Source organism: Gallus gallus, chromosome Z (assembly GCF_016699485.2).
Source record: "Gallus gallus isolate bGalGal1 chromosome Z, bGalGal1.mat.broiler.GRCg7b, whole genome shotgun sequence".
Classification (NCBI taxonomy): Eukaryota; Metazoa; Chordata; class Aves; order Galliformes; family Phasianidae; genus Gallus; species Gallus gallus.
The window spans coordinates 76,756,261-76,771,359 of NC_052572.1; the positions used below are offsets into that span (position 1 = coordinate 76,756,261).

Here is a 15,099-nt window from a genome sequence, read left to right on the forward strand (position 1 = left end):
GCCAGGAGAGGGGGGAAATGGCCCTAAACTGGAGTACAGGATGTTCTGCACCGACGTGAGAAGGAACTTGTTCACAGCGAGGTGACGGAGCACTGGTACAGGCTGCCCAGGGAGGCTGTGGATTCTCCTTCCCTGGAGATACTCCAGACCCAGCTGGATGCCCAGCTGTGCAGCCTGCTGTACGGAACCTGTTGAGCAGAGGGGGGAGTTGGACTCGATGATCTCTAGGGATCCCTTCCGGCCCCTACAGTTCTGTGATTCTGTGATTGTAATCGTTGCTTCTTGCAGCAGTAGAGTGTTTCAGAAGAGAGAAAATCATGGCGGCCATGAGCTGGCTTTCTGTGGTTGGTAAAGCTGTGCTGAGATCTGGGCTGACTATTGCAGCTGAAAATGCGTGCCAAGTCTGCAGACACAGAGGAATAACTTTTCCATGTAGGTTGAGCTTGTCTAAGGTAGGTGTCCTTGTTACACTGCTGGACGCAATAGGGAGGAATATGGAGCTGTAGAGGATTGTGGTGGGGGGGGGGCTGTAGGCATGGAGTTCTACATCTATATCTATATATGTGTGTGTTCTGGGCTGCATAAAAATAGGGGTGGCCAGCAGGGAGAGGGAGGTGATTGTCCCCCTCTGCTCAGCTCTTGGGTGTCGTGAGGTCCCATCTGGAGTAGTGTTTCCGGCCGTGGGGCCCCCAGCACAGGAAGGACGTGGAGCTCTTGGAGTGGGTCCAGAGGAGGACTATGAAGATGGTCTGAGGGCTGGAGCCACTCTCCTATGAGGAAACGCTGAAGGAACGGGTCTCGTTTAGCTTGGAGAAGAGAAGGCTCTGGGGAGAGCTCATTGTGGCCTTTCTGTGCTTGAAGGGAGCATATAAACAGGAGGGGGACCAGCTGTTTATGAGGGTGGATGACGGTAGGGCAAGGGGGAATGGTTTTCAAGTGAGACGGGAGGTTTAGGTTAGATAGTAGGAGGAAGTTTTTCCCCCAGAGGGTGGTGACAGACTGGAAGAGTGCAATCCTGTGCACGCTCAGGTGTGTTTTGCTTTGTAGTGATTTCCCAATCAATCCTCATGTGGTCTCTTAGTTAGGCTGGGAGTGAAGGGGAGCACTGTGAAGCTGTTTGCTTTCCCTGCTGCGTGCTGTGGGGTTGTGCTGGCGGCGGTGCGGTTGCTTTGCTTTTCCTTGGGAGGGTGGGAAGGAGCTTAGCAGGCCCAGTTCTTCTCAAACGATTCTGATCCTCCAGTGTCAGTACTGCAGGGAGTGCACGACCTAAAGGACTTCTGGCTTGTGATGAATTTGTATCTCCGCAGCTTCTGATATTTTGGATTGTGTGTTCTAGTGCAGGCATTTCTGGGGACATGATTTATCATCACCATAGCTAACACTGCGTGGGAAATCTTGGTGTGCTTTGACTTGCCAGTGCTTTCCACTGTCTCCACTTGCCTGGAGCGTCCTTGAAATGTATGCCTAATGTGGAAATGTTTTCCTCTTTCCTAGCTTTTGTGGTACAAAGAAGCACGGCAAGGTGATGGAACAGCTTGTCCTAGATGCCATGGCCAAGCAGTTGGAGAAGAAGAAGATCATCAGGAATAGTCAGCATGGATTTAGCAAGGGGAAAGTGTGCTTGAGCAACCTCCTAGGCTTCTGTGAGGCATCAGCAGCTATATAGATGGCGGGAGAGCAATGGATGTAGTCTACCTTGACTTCAGCACTGCTTTTGATGCAGTCTCCCACGACATCCTGGTAATGAAGCTGAGCAAGTGTGGGATAGATGAGTGGACAGTGAGGTGGGCTGAGAGCTGGTTGAGTGGCCGAGCTCAGAGGGAGGTGATGGGCGGTGCAGAGTGCGGTTGGAGAGCTGTGAGTGGCGGTGAACGCTGGGGGTGGGTGCTGGCTCTGGTCTCGTTCAATATCTTGGTCAACGGCCTTGAGGAGGGGATAGTGTCCACCCTCAGTAAGTATGCCTCTGAGACAAAGCTGGGAGGAGCAGCTGGCACGCCAGAAGGCTGTGCTGCCGTTCAGCAAGAGCTGGACAGGCTGGAGAGCCAGGCAGTAGCAAAGCAGGTGAGGTGTAACAAGAGCAAGTGTAGAGTCTTGCACCTGGGAAGGAATAACCGCAAGTATCAGTAGAGGCTGGGACGTGAGCTGCTGGAGAGGAGCTCTGCAGAGAAGGACCTGGGGGTCCTGGTGGGTGACAGGTTGGCCATGAGCCAGCAGTGTGCCCTGGTGGCCAAGAAGGCCGGTGGGATGGTGGGACGCATGAAAAGGAGCGTGGCCAGCAGGGCGAGGGACGTGATCCTCCCCCTCTGCTGTGCCCTGATCAGGCCTCAGCTGGAGTACTGCATCCAGGTCTGGGCTCCTTGGTACAAAACAGACGGGGATCTCCTGGAGAGAGTCCAGCAGAAGGCCACAAAGATGATCGAGGGCCTGGAGCATCTCCCCAGTGTGGAAAGTCTGCGTGACCTGGGTCTGTTCAGCCTTGCGGAAAGAAGACTGAGAGGGGATCTTAATAATGTTTCTAAGTATCGGAAGCGTGGGAGTCAAAAGGACATGGCCAGCCTTTTTGCAGTGGTCTGTGGGGTCAGGAGAGGGGGGAAATGGCCCTAAACTGGAGTACAGGAAGTTCTGCACCGACGTGAGAAGGAACTTGTTCACAGTGAGGTGACGGAGCACTGGAACAGGCTGCCCAGGGAGGCTGTGGATTCTCCTTCCCTGGAGATACTCCAGACCCAGCTGGATGCCCACCTGTGCAGCCTGCTGTATGGAACCTGTTGAGCAGAGGGGGGAGTTGGACTCGATGATCTCTAGGGATCCCTTCCGGCCCCTACAGTTCTGTGATTCTGTGATTGTAACCGTTGCTTCTTGCAGAAGTGCAGTGTTTCAGAAGAGAGAAAAACAAACATGGCGGCCATGAGCTGGCTTTCTGTGGTTGGTAAAGCTGTGCTGAGATCTGGGCTGACTATTGCAGCTGAAAATGCGTGCCAAGTCTGCAGACACAGAGGAATAAGTTTTCCCTGCAGATGGAGCTTGTCTAAGGTAAGTCCTTGCTAGGTGAGCTTCTGCTTTAAAGCATCAAGTTGTATAAAGAAGGTAATTTTAAAAGCAAGGTTGCCAGTTCTTTTTTTAACCAAGTGATATTTTAGCAAGGAGAGATTTGAGGTGCTCTTTGGTAATGGAAGATGGAGAGAGGAAAAGCTGTGCATAGCCAGCGCATCCCATCTGCACCGTTGTTCCCATGCACAAAGGAGAGGAGCATCTGAGCAAGCTTGGCGTGGGCCGTGGAAGGGAGCATACAAACATCTGGACCAACCCGAAAGGAGTTAGTTCTGCAGGTTGGTTGCCTTCTGCTGTTTGTCCCACATCCTGTTGCTCAGTGGTAGATTTGTTCACGGTCAGTGCTAACAGGAATGTCCCAGAGCATTGTGGTTTCAGCTGTTGCAACGCTTTGATCCCTTGCTTGCTGGGCTGGGGCGTTTGAGGAATGATGCATGTGCTGATGTGCAGCCAGGCACTAGGGATGAGTCTGCTTAGCAAGGTATGTGTGGCAGGACTGAGGCCTGGGGACCAGGCCAGGTGGAATCCAGTGTGCTTTGCTCTTGTTCTCAGTGCTTGTTTTTGCTCAGGAGGGCAGGTGGTGAACCTCATGAAGCAATGCCTGCAGACGGGGTTTGCGGAGCAAGAGGTCCTGCAGGCCTTGTGTGACACCCATGGAGCTGTAGCGAGGCTGCGTCAGTGTAAAAGAGCAGAAATCCCCGGAGGTGTGAAGGTGAGCTGTGGGCTCCAGTAGTGCAGGAAGGGATGTACGTGCTCAGGGTTCGGCTGCTTCTGTGTGTGTTTTAAGTGAGTGTGATCCCACTGCTTGGTCCGTTTGAGTGTATGGAACAAGTGTGCCATCCTTTGTGCTGGAGTCGTGTGAAAGGAGTCCTATGTGTTTGCGACCTGACTTGAAGCCCGTGGGCATCACTGAAGTGTAGGGGTAGGGGATGAGGCAAGGGAAGTTGGGGTAAGGGGATGAGGCGTAGGAACAGAAACCTCTTTGGCCGATATGAAGTGCTGCCATTCTCTTTTTGGATTAAGAATCTCCGTGTGTTTTTTAATGAAGAACAAACTCACTGTTCAGTTGTGAATGAATTCATTCAGGCCTGTTAGTCGGTGTCATTCTCTCCATGGAGCTGCAATTGAAAGGGATGCTTCTGGTGTGATGTGCGGCCCCCTCCCGCGTTCTCAGAAGAACCAAGTTGGCAAGGCCTGGCTCCGGGTTGGTGAGCTGTGCCCAAGGTGAGAGAGTTGACTCTTGTGGGCTTTGAGACATTTCTTCCAGTTGCACGCTGTGTTATTTCCGTTGTGTTGACCTCTTGAGCTCCAGCCCCAAGTGAGGATCCGAGCAGTAGTGCAGAAGGGACGGTTTAGACTGGAAGTGCAACGCAAAGGGCGGGAGCTAGCAGGAGCAGGGAAGTGATCATCCCCCTGTACTCAGCACTGGTGAGTCCTCACCTGGAGTACTTGCAGCACCTTCGCGGCAACCTTGATTTCTCCATCCTTCTCTGAGCTTTGTGCCACGAGAGCTCTGCAGCTTCTACCTGTGACGTGAGAGCATATGGAAGGCCCTGCAAGAAGTCTGGGTAGGTGATGGCAGTGTCTCTTCCTTTCCCCCCCGGTGCTGGACATAGCTGGGAACGGGACTGGGGGATATGCCAGCAGTGGGTTCCTACCTCAGCAGAATGGAAGGGCTGTTCTGATGGGTGTATTGAACTGGAGTGAATCTGACGCTGATGAGAGAGATGAGGGGTGTGTGGAAAAAAAGGAGCGTGCTGCATTTGGTGGTGCAAGATGTTCTGGGAACTGCTGCTAGCAATGCCCAGCAGGCTTCCTTTTGCTGGGGAGAGGTTTAGCAAGGATTTTTTTATATGAAAAGAGTTCATCCTATATTTCCTTTCCATTGACCTTTCGTCGTACTGCTTGAGAAATTACTATTTCTTGCTGTAAAGAATACACATGCACCCTGCACTTGTATCTGCACAAAGAATCTTCTAAACATCTCGGTACGTGTTTCTTTTTGGCACTGGGATGGAGCTGTGTGGAACACAGACTTGGATGAATCTTCAGTCGGGTGCAGGGACGCGTAATGCTCATCTTAGATGTCACGCTGACAGCAGCAGTAGAGAGGCAAATTTCATAGGGTGGCATGCTTTCTTTTTTTCTTTTGTTTCAGTGATAACCATGGAAGCATAGAAGCGTTACCCAGACAAAATGAGCATTTGTCACCTGGGCTTTCTACAGATGACATAGGCAGTGGAAGTCAGCATCGCAAGCATCCGTGAGAGCCCTGCAAAAGACTGGTGAGAGTTACCCTGGCAGCCTCCTTTGGCAACCTCAGGTCTCTGTAAGCTCTCAAGCTGTGTCGTAAGACCTCCCGTGGTGCTGACTCAGCTCTCCCTGTCTTTGGTGTAGGAGAGCTGGTCTTGAACTCCTTCCTGTTTCCTGCCTATCATCTGCTCCCTGTTTTGCCCACGGCCCAGTGAGCCTTTTATTCCTCGCCTCCAGATTTGCACGTGTGGATGAGAGCATCTGCTTATGTGCACTTCTTTTCTGCTTGTGGTGTCAGGCTGAGCGACAGCTCCCAGCCGAGCTTGTGGTTAGCGAGACACGGAGTAGGTGGAGATGGAGTTCTCTGTGTCACTAAAGCATGAGCTTGATGGCTGCCATGAGCCAAAGCAAGAGAGTTTGTGTGTTTGACACACCGCTGAGCGGGTAGAGCAGGGCAAGGGGGCTGATTTGGACGTGCTGCTTTCCCAATACGGTGCTGTTTGCGTGGCAGTGCTTCTGGCGTTGCAAATTGTGTCAGATGTCAATGAATTCCTTGGAATCTGTTGAGTTGACTTGTGCAGCTTTCATTCTGGAGCTGAACCCTTCCTGGCCGCTTGTGTGCATAACCATGGCCTTTGCTTCTTTCTGGCCTTTTTTTCTTGGTTGCGTTTGGCACTGTGCAAGCCGTGAATTGCCAGGGAAGAGCTGGAAGTGCTCTGGAGTTGTGGGGGACAAAGTGCCAAGAAGCAGCGTGCAGCTTCAAAGCCCCAAAGCTTGGGGAGATGAGAGGGGCTCTGCCTGGTGCAGGACATGATGCGCTCTGCAAGGCGCTTTCCATGAAGACCTCAGCGCTCAAACTGCATCCAAAGCAACCCAATGCCCCGTGCTTGTTGTACCCGGAGGTATCGGTGCCAGGAGTTGCTGCTGTGTTTGCCATGCCATTGTGTCGGCAGGGTGATGTTCATGGCGTGCGATGCCCTCAGTCACTGAAAGCATCCTTGCAAATGTTCCTAGCGTAGCAGTGAGCAGCAGCTAACAGGCTGTGCAGAGGAGGGCTTTGCAGAAGGAGCAGGAGTGCCTGCGTCCATCTGTACCCTCGGATACGTTCTGGCGGTGAGGCAGCAGCTGTCGCCACAGTGACTGAATGCAGACTTGGCCTGGGGCCGCCACGTGGTGCTTCCTAGCCCTACCCTCCTGTATATGCCTGGCAAAGCACAGCCACCCTGCACCCAGGGCAAGCGTTTGTCTTAGTGTCATGTTTCACGCTATCTTGTGAAGCTCAGGCACTGGGGGCAGCTTCCCCCCAAAGAAAAGGAGGAGGAAATGAGGTCGTCATGGAAGCCAAAAGGCAAAAATGCACTCGGGAAAGAAACTGTCGAAGCAGTCTAGTAGTAGTACTATGTATTTCTCTTCCTTTATTTCCATCCAGGTGAAAGAGATGGCTGCTCTAAGCCGCCCGTGGATGCAAAGAAGGACCCTAGTGTGGATTTGCCATAGGCCCAGCAAGAGGCTCAACAGCACCAAGCTCCGGGTCCTGCACTTTGGTCCCGACAACCCCATGCCAGCTTCTCCAGGATTTGGCTGGGATGGAATTCCAACCACACACTGATTTCTCGAACGCTGGGGTGCCCTGTTGGAATCCTGTGGTCTTGTGACGTGGTCTTGCCTCCCCACCTTGTCCGTCCATGGTGGAGCAGCCGGGTGGCCCTTAGTGATGTCATAAGCGGCTAGAATGAGGGGAGGAGCAGCGCGTGCTGCTTCCCTTCATTGGAGCGCTTGAGCTCGGCGTGAGTACGTGGCTTGTTGCACTTGTGCACTGATTGAGTCCCTTTGTCTTCATCCCGTCTTGCGCAGCGCCTTGTAGGTAAGCTGAGACGGTGCGGGATAGACGGGTGGGCAGTGAGGGCTTGAGAAGTGCTGGCTGGCGGAGCTCCTAGGATCATATTGCTTAGCCTGGACTGTCAGAAACCGTTTTCCCCCAGGCCATCACTTCCAAAGCCATCCATCAAGATGGCATTTGTCCCACGGTTTTTCCCTCGCCTCCTTTGCTAAATTGTGGAGGCTCACTGACCTGCTGTTTCTCTGTCCCCTGCCCACCCTCCGCCTGCTCCCTTGGTGCAGCTTTTGCTCGCGGAAGATCAGAGCAAAGTGACAAGGAACAGCTGCGGGTTCGAGGATCTTCTTCTACCTTGTCCTGATCTCTTGCCAGGTACGTGACACGTTTTGTCCCCCCACATGGTTCAGCAGCCTGCGTTTAGTCGCACTGTGTGTAGTAACACAGCCTCGTGCAGCTGGGGTGTGGCACTGGAAAAACCATGTGGGTATTCTCCACTTCCCCTCCAACTCAGCCCTCGCAAGGATGCTGCCTGTAGTGCTGGGAGCAGCTAGTGTGAAGGAAGTAATCCCTTAGGCAAAGAGCCCTAGTCCCACTCTGTGCAGAGCTGCACAACGTGAGCCAGGGGCACAGGCGTGCATGCTTTGGCTGTGTGAGTGTGCCCGACAGCGGTAGGGAGCACAGCAGAGATGCAGGCAGAGGAAATGCGTGGGCAAGGCTGCGGCCGGCGCTGGTGGTGAGGCTGCTGCTGGGAGCCGGGGGCTGGGGAGCAGCTCCAGCCCCAGCAGTGACACCTCTCCCTGGCCTGCTACTGTGCTCTCAGCGTGCTGCGGGCAAATGCATCTGCTGCTTTGTGCCAGAGTCCCCATCTGCTAGCAGAGGGACAGCGACTTGGTCCAGTGCTGCGTATTGCAACGGCTGTCCCGTTTGAATAGACTGCACACAGTTGTTGTTTGTAGAAGTAGTTCTGAAGAAGTCTCTTGATCCAGTGCTGTGTGAGCACAGGAAATGTGTTTCTTTTCTGTTGCAGCTTGTCGCGCCTGCTGTGATGGGCATCGCGAGCAGCGAGATCAGCCGTGGGCCTGACCGGGCGTTGACGGAGGTACAGTGTGAAGCTCTGCTTGGTCTCTGTTCCCTGCCTTGAGCCAGCAGAATGAGCCACAGTTGTGCTCTCCTGCTTTTCAAGAGAGAGAGCGTCCTTCCGGCTCTCTCGGTGTCCCTGAAGAGCTGCCTTAAAAGCTTCATTTCCTTGCTAGTGGCATCGAGATGGCACCCTGAAATCTTCCTTGTTTGTCCTCAGCTCCTCACCATGGCCTGTGCTCTCTGTTTCAGCCTGAGAACCAGGGGAAGCCCTTGCTGGTCCAGGAGGAGTTATCTCTTAATATTCCAGCTATTGCTGCTGGCCATGTTATTAAGAGATACATTGCCCAGGCAGCGGATGAGCTCTCCTTGGAGGTAAGCAGATAAAGAAGGCGTTCCTTGTTGTCACGGCCAGAAGAGTATACCGTGTGAATGCATCAGGAATATTCTCAGACACCTTCAGAATGCCTTGTGAGGCGAAGCCCAGAAGATGCAGGTCCAGATAGGACTTGCACTGGGTTGGATGCAGGGAGGAGTTCAGCCATGTCTAAAAGATGGTTTCATTTGGCATGCTTGCACTGTATTCTGTGTGGTGTGTAAGGCAGCGGCTCTTGTACCTCCAAGCCCAGCTTTCCCACAGGAAATGCCTGGAGAGCTGCCCCGGTGCAATTGCTCTCAAGCTTTGCGTTCTTTGGCAGTGCAGAAGAAGGGTGCCATCTCAGCTGTGCTTCCTCCCAGCTGTGCTGAAGCTGGGATTGATGTTGCAATGTCTTGCAGGTGGGAGACCTGGTGTGCATTACTGCTATGCCAGCAAAAGAGCAGAGCCCCTGGTGGAGAGGCAAGCGTGGCTTTCAGGTAGGCACAAGCTTCAGACTCGTGGGCACAACTGCAGTCAAGTCAGGAACGTCAGCTTTGAGCTGCTCGTCCTGCACAGGGTGGCTTCTGGACGTCAACAGTTTCCCTGTGTCGCTGTCAGAGGACTTTCCCTTTGGCTCTGGGCTTGGGTAGGAAACTGTCTCCTCATTTGACTTAGAAGCAAGAGCCTCTCGTGCTCCATACGCAGTCAGAAGTTGACCACCTCTGTCCTTAGTACAAGCACGGAGGACAGAGCCATCTTCTCTGGAACCAATGTATTGCTTTTGTAGGTCTTCTGGCTGCAAATGCTGGACGAGGATTACTTTTCTGCAGGCCATTCTTTGTTGGTGCAACAGTCGAGGCCTGAGAAACGCTGCATCCAGTATTCCATCACTCTTTCTTTTCTTCTTACAGGTTGGGTTCTTCCCTGGTGAGTGCGTGGAGCTCATCAACGGAAAACTTCCTGAGGCCCTCATCAATTCAGCACCAAAGCCAGGTACGGATGTTACATGTGATGGCGCAGGGAAGTCAAATGGAGTCTTTTTCTGGGTGTGTTCTGTGTTGAATACCTCCTTTATCCATCCCACGTTCTCCTCTGTGTTGATGATCCTTCCTGCATCCCACGGGGCGTAGGGCTGCTGTTTTGTAGGCAGTGAGAATGAGGGCTTGGGCAAATGCTTGAATCCTTGTAGAATGCAGTGTTGGCAATGTTCTTGCCGCTTTGACGCGCTCTGTAGCATGTGTTTCCGCTCAGCCTGGTCCCACTGAGCCCAACCTGAAATGAACTGGTTTCTTCCTTTTGTTGTGCAGTGCCAAAGAAGCGTGGCAAGCTCCTCAGCTTCCTTCGTTCCTTCGTGAAGGCCCGCCCAAAGGAACCGAAGCAGCGGGAGATGGAGCTGGAGAAGGAGAAGGAAGGGGTGTTTGGCTGTGACCTGGGAGAGCATCTTCTCCACTCTGGCCGTGATGGTAAGGAACAGCCCATTCCCGAGAGCTTCCTCCCTCTGTTGGGCATGTAAAGTTGAAAGAAAGGGAGATCGTGTCTAGCAAGGGGCAGGTTGATACCGGTGGAGAAGCGCGAGGTGGGAGTTATGGCTGAAAGGGAAGCTGAGGCTAATACTCATAGGAGGCCGGCACACTTGTATTTGCTTAAAGCCAAAGGTGTAAGCCAATGCCACGCTAGCCTGAAAACCAAGGAAGCCTTTTGGCCCAAGAGAGTGTACTGCGTCAGTTTCCTAGCTCTTCTGGACATGAGGTCTCACGCCTCCATTGCGGTGGGAGCTGTGATGGGACTTGTGGCAGTGTCTCTGGCTTCCCCAGAATTACTTTCTTCAGGCTGCTTGGCAGGTCGTGGCATTTCTTGAAAGCCAAGAACACGTCCGTGTCCAGTTTTGTCCCCGGCTCCTGCCTGTCTGCGCCGTCTGCGACAGCCTTCTTTCTCTTCTACGGAGGAGGCAAGCAGTAGCGCGGCTGGGCTTAGTGGATGGGCATGTGACAGGGGCAGCGGCTGAAGCAGGACTTGAATCAGGAGCTCAGCTAAGCGCTGGCCCTTGTTCTGTAGTCCCCCAGGTCGTGCAGAGCTGCGCTGAGTTCATCGAGCAGCACGGCGTGGTGCAGGGGATCTACCGCCTGTCCGGCGTGGCGTCCAAGATCCAGAAGCTGCGGTAAGAGTGCTTCTGGACTGTATGTTGTCTTGCTTTGGAGTTGTTTTCCTCTTTCTCCAAGCCCTCTGTTTTTGTGTCCTTCTCTCCAGCCATGACTTTGAGTCGGAGCAGATTCCGGAGCTCACCGTCCGGGACATTCACAGCGTGAGCTCCCTGTGCAAGATGTACTTCAGGGAGCTGCCGAGCCCTCTGCTGAGCGAGCAGCTGCATGGCAAGTTCTCGGTAAGCACAAGGCAATGGCCTTCATGTCCCTCGTCGTGGCCTGTCCCATCCACACACACGCCTGAGCACCTTTTTTTGGTCTTTTTTCTGTTGAAGTTGGGGTTTTGATGGACATCCAGTGGATTTCTGTGTACAACAAGCAGCTCCTGCTTCCTGCACACCGGGTGCACCGCAACACCTGGTGTGTGCATCCTGCCATTGGAAATGTGGGAGATGGGAGCAGCAGTGCCCTCTGCAGCTCTGAGGCCCTTTTTCTGTTAGCCCCATGCGCTTGACTCACATGTCTTTGCCACATCCTGCAGCATACTGATGTCACTTGTGGTGGTCCCAGGAGGTAACCATGTGAGGTATTCACAGTGCTTGCGAGGAGTTGAGCTGCACAGTCGATCAGGCTGTCAAGCGGCCCAGTGCTTGGACTGCTTGGCCTTGATGGCACCAGCTGCATGCCGCTGTGTTCCCCAGCTTTTCTGCCTGTTGGAAGGCATAAAATCCGCCTCGGTGCTGAGCAACAGCGCTCCGTCCCCATAGTTGCCGACCCTGCAGCAGGAATCTCTGCTGATCTGTGTCTCATTCCCTTTCTGCTTTCCTCCAGGACGCTGTTTCTGCAGGTACCGATGAGGAGCGGTTGCTCAGCATGCAGGAGGTCATCCAGCAGCTGCCCGTGCCTCACTACAGGTCAGAAAACTGCTGCCCTCAGTCTGGTGAAATGGAGCAGGGCTGAGATCAGAGGGCGATGATGCGATTGCAGGCTAGGCTTTGTCTCACGCTGGCAACATGATGCCTGTGTGTGTTGAAGTGGTTGATGTCTGCGTGGGGTGAATGGATTGGGTCAGCTCCTGAGCACGGGGGCACGGCTGGTGCAGCTGATGGATGCAGCTGTGCTGTGCTGGGGCTTGGTGCTGCAGCGTGGCACTTGGGAAAGCTTGATCTACTTGCTAGAAGCAAGAATAAGCAGTGGCAAGAAGTGAGGTTTGTTTGGTGAATGTGAGCACCGTATGCTCAGTGGTGCTGAAGGTTTGGCTCTTGCTTTCCAGGACACTGGAGTACCTGCTGAGACACTTGGCTTGTCTCGCTGGGAGCTGCTCCATCACAAACATGCACGCTAAGAACTTAGCGATTGTGTGGGCTCCCAACCTCTTCAGGTAAACTTCTTTTTCCGCCTCAGCACAAGGCTTCCATCTGTTCTCCCCACGGGCACACTTTGGAGAGGAGGACAATTTGTGCTCTCTTGGTTTCGTCAGATGGGGCTGGTGTGTCCTTGATCACCCGGGAGAATGTCTTCAGTGGCATCAGTGCTTGCCCACTGCGGAAGTCTCCAGAGCCCAACTGGACAGCCTTTGGCTGCCCACATGCCCAAACGTGGGGAAACGATCTCGGGTCAATGAGTTCTCCAATCTGCCTTTTCTACAGATCCCAGCAGAACGAGGCTGCCTGCGCCAGCGGAAGAGCTGCCTGCGAGGAACTGCAGAGGCAGTCGGACGTGGTGGACTTCCTGATCAACCACACCGACGTCCTCTTCTGCTCCAGCTCCACATCAGGCATCGGAGATGGAGCAGGTGAGCGTCTTCCTGCATGAGCTTTGTCTTGATGAGACACCTTGATCAAATGCAGGCCTTCTCCAGGATTGTTGAGCTACGCTTTTGCTATCGAGGGGCCAGCAGGCTTGTGGGCTTAGATGAGAATATGGCAACCTGTGGCTGGATGCGGAGAATGTCCAAGCCCAAAGTTGAGCATGAGAAAACCGTCCCTGTCATGGTGATGTTTTGCGTGCAGGTGAAGCTTGATGAAAGGGTTTTGACCTCCTCTTTTTCCAGTGGTTTGGATAAGCAAGGCTGAGAGATGTGTGGCGCCTCCCCCAGAACTGTGATGGCTGTGCCGCTGCTTTCTGATTCTCCCTCTTAGCTGTGGTCTTCCCTTCCAGGGTGCAGTTCTCCATCAGGTCCCGAGTCTGTGCAGGTGTCTTCTCCTGCCACCAAGCTGCTCACCCTGGAGGAGGCACAGGCACAGAGGGGAGGCCACAGCAGCTCTCCCGCTGTGACAGAGAGCAGGGACATGGAAGTGGAAGAAGGCCCCGCAGCTGCGCGGGGGAAATTCCACACAATCATTGACTTTCCTTCTGAAAGGTAAAGAGGACTTTCTATTCCAGCAGCTTCCTATCAGACTTGCTTGGGTGGGCTTTTGTGGGTTTTTCTCCACTATTGCAAGAGCAAAAACTTGCAGAAAGTACGTGACGCCAATAGTGCATGTGGTGGTGTACTGAATGTCCCCTCCCTTTGGACTCTGAGGTTCAACTAACAGGCATGCTCTGCATCTGGGTTGACATGGCTGAGGGGAATGTAGCCAGCAAGACTCCAGGGCTGAGCTCTAGAAATGGAACCGTCCTCAACCGTGTGAATCAGACCGAGCTTCTAAGCTGTGTTTCAGCAGGAACCAGGCAGTGCTCGGAACAAGCAAGTGTTGGCAAGAGCTCAGGGCAGCTCTTCCCTCACCCTGCACCATGCACGACTCACACCGCTCCCTCTTTTCTCCCTCCAGACCAAGTCCACCCAGCAGGGTGAAGGAATCCCCAGCATGCAGTTGGTGTTCCTGCTTCAGGCCAAGAAAACCATCGTCGGTGGCCAAACGCCAACTGCAGCGCGATGCCAGGGAGCCCTCAGAAACAGAGGTGGTGGTCCTGGCAGGTAAGGGTGCACATCCAGCTGTCAAAACCCTGCTTGTCAGCGCCATCCAATTCATGCTTGGAGTCCACACAAAAGAGAAAGACAAACAACAAAAGCGCAACAGTTCCTTTCGAGACAGTGCTCCTACTGTTGCTATTGTCCTATTGGCTTTGTCCTGCTGCCACTGCAGAAGCAAATCTCAAGAAGCACTCTCATCATTCAGCTTGTGCAAGTTTGCCACTAACTGTATGCCTGTGTATCTACTCCTTCCTAGGTGAACCGAGCCCTCGTCCACGCAGAAGAGCCAGAGTGTATAGCGATGATTCACTGTGTGCTTATATCAATGCAGAGCTGCTAGGAAGCAGGAATCGCTGTGGCTCAGATGAGAGCCTTCCATATAACATCAGTGAGGGAATGAAGGTGTTGATCCAGGTGGAAGCCCTCATCTCTCCCAGCTGTGCAGAAGACGCTGACCTGAGCCTGCCAGAAACAACAGTCACTGAGCTGGACTGTGACGGGGCACCATTGCAGTGCAGCCCAGCCCAAGCACAGCCCGAGTGCCCCGACAGCAGCAGCTCCATGCAGGAGCAGGTCAGCGTCAGCCAGGAGGAGCCGAGCCTGGTGGAGGGGGACGTAGAATCAGAGCTCCAGTCCCAGGCACCGGGCAGCAGCACGAGCTCTGAGCCCCTCTCTCCTTCACCAGAGAGAATGAGTCCCACGTGTACACCGGACCTCTCACCAAAAGGCCCTCCTGGCTGTGAATGAATAAAAGCACGCTGGTGCTGGATCAACGCCTTGACTGCCTTCTGAGTCTTCATTCCCAGGGATTGGGATGGATGCAAGCAACAGCAAGGCAGCTCATGTTGCAAGGCTATGGCTGTGGGCTGTGCGTGCAGCAGAGCTGCGGGTTTGTTCCCATTTTGTCTGGCTGTGGGATGCCTGCAGCGAGAGCTGTGCTCCCGTAGTGTATGGTAGCAAAGAATCTCCAGCATCCGGGATGCTGCTCATGATCATGCCCAGCTTGCTGGCTGTGGCTTTGTGATGCTTTTGAGTGAGGGCTTTTGGATGCTCCTGGATGCCTCGGCTGGTCCCCGGAAGCTCTCTCCTCTCTCCCGCCGTGTCCATTCCTGGCTCCCAGCTACGAGCTGGCCCTGCAGAGCATCTCCAGCCCTGTCAGCATCAGCATCCAGCAGTGGCAGGAGGAGCTCCCCCTGACCAATGCCAGGCAGTAGTGCTCGGTCTGCAGGTTAGCTGCCATTTACCTTTGGGTGTCTCTTGCAGAAGACTCATACATCAGAGCGTTTTCCTCATCTGCAGCACGCAAATGCTACAAAAGCAGAAACAACCCAGGAAGCTGTCTATTTGGGAATCTGCATGGACATGCACTGTCTGTGTTGATGGTGCTCTGCCATCCTTTATTTCCTTCTCCTTGCTCTTCCATAAGCTGCTCAGGAATGGAAAGCTGCATGTCCCATAATTCCCC

General features: G+C 53.7%; 2 long non-coding RNA genes across 2 annotated transcripts; both read left to right on the plus strand.

The window, feature by feature from the left end:
* The first annotated feature begins 371 nt into the window (after positions 1-371).
* On the plus strand, positions 372-2,925 carry LOC121108390. The gene is made up of 3 exons (XR_005842881.1): positions 372-452; positions 1,495-1,740; positions 2,866-2,925. It is a non-coding gene; the product is annotated as an uncharacterized LOC121108390 (long non-coding RNA).
* A 1,289-nt stretch (positions 2,926-4,214) lies between these two features.
* On the plus strand, positions 4,215-5,267 carry LOC121108391. Its single transcript, XR_005842882.1, has 3 exons — positions 4,215-4,275; positions 4,507-4,619; positions 5,210-5,267. It is a non-coding gene; the product is annotated as an uncharacterized LOC121108391 (long non-coding RNA).
* Positions 5,268-15,099: the final 9,832 nt, after the last annotated feature.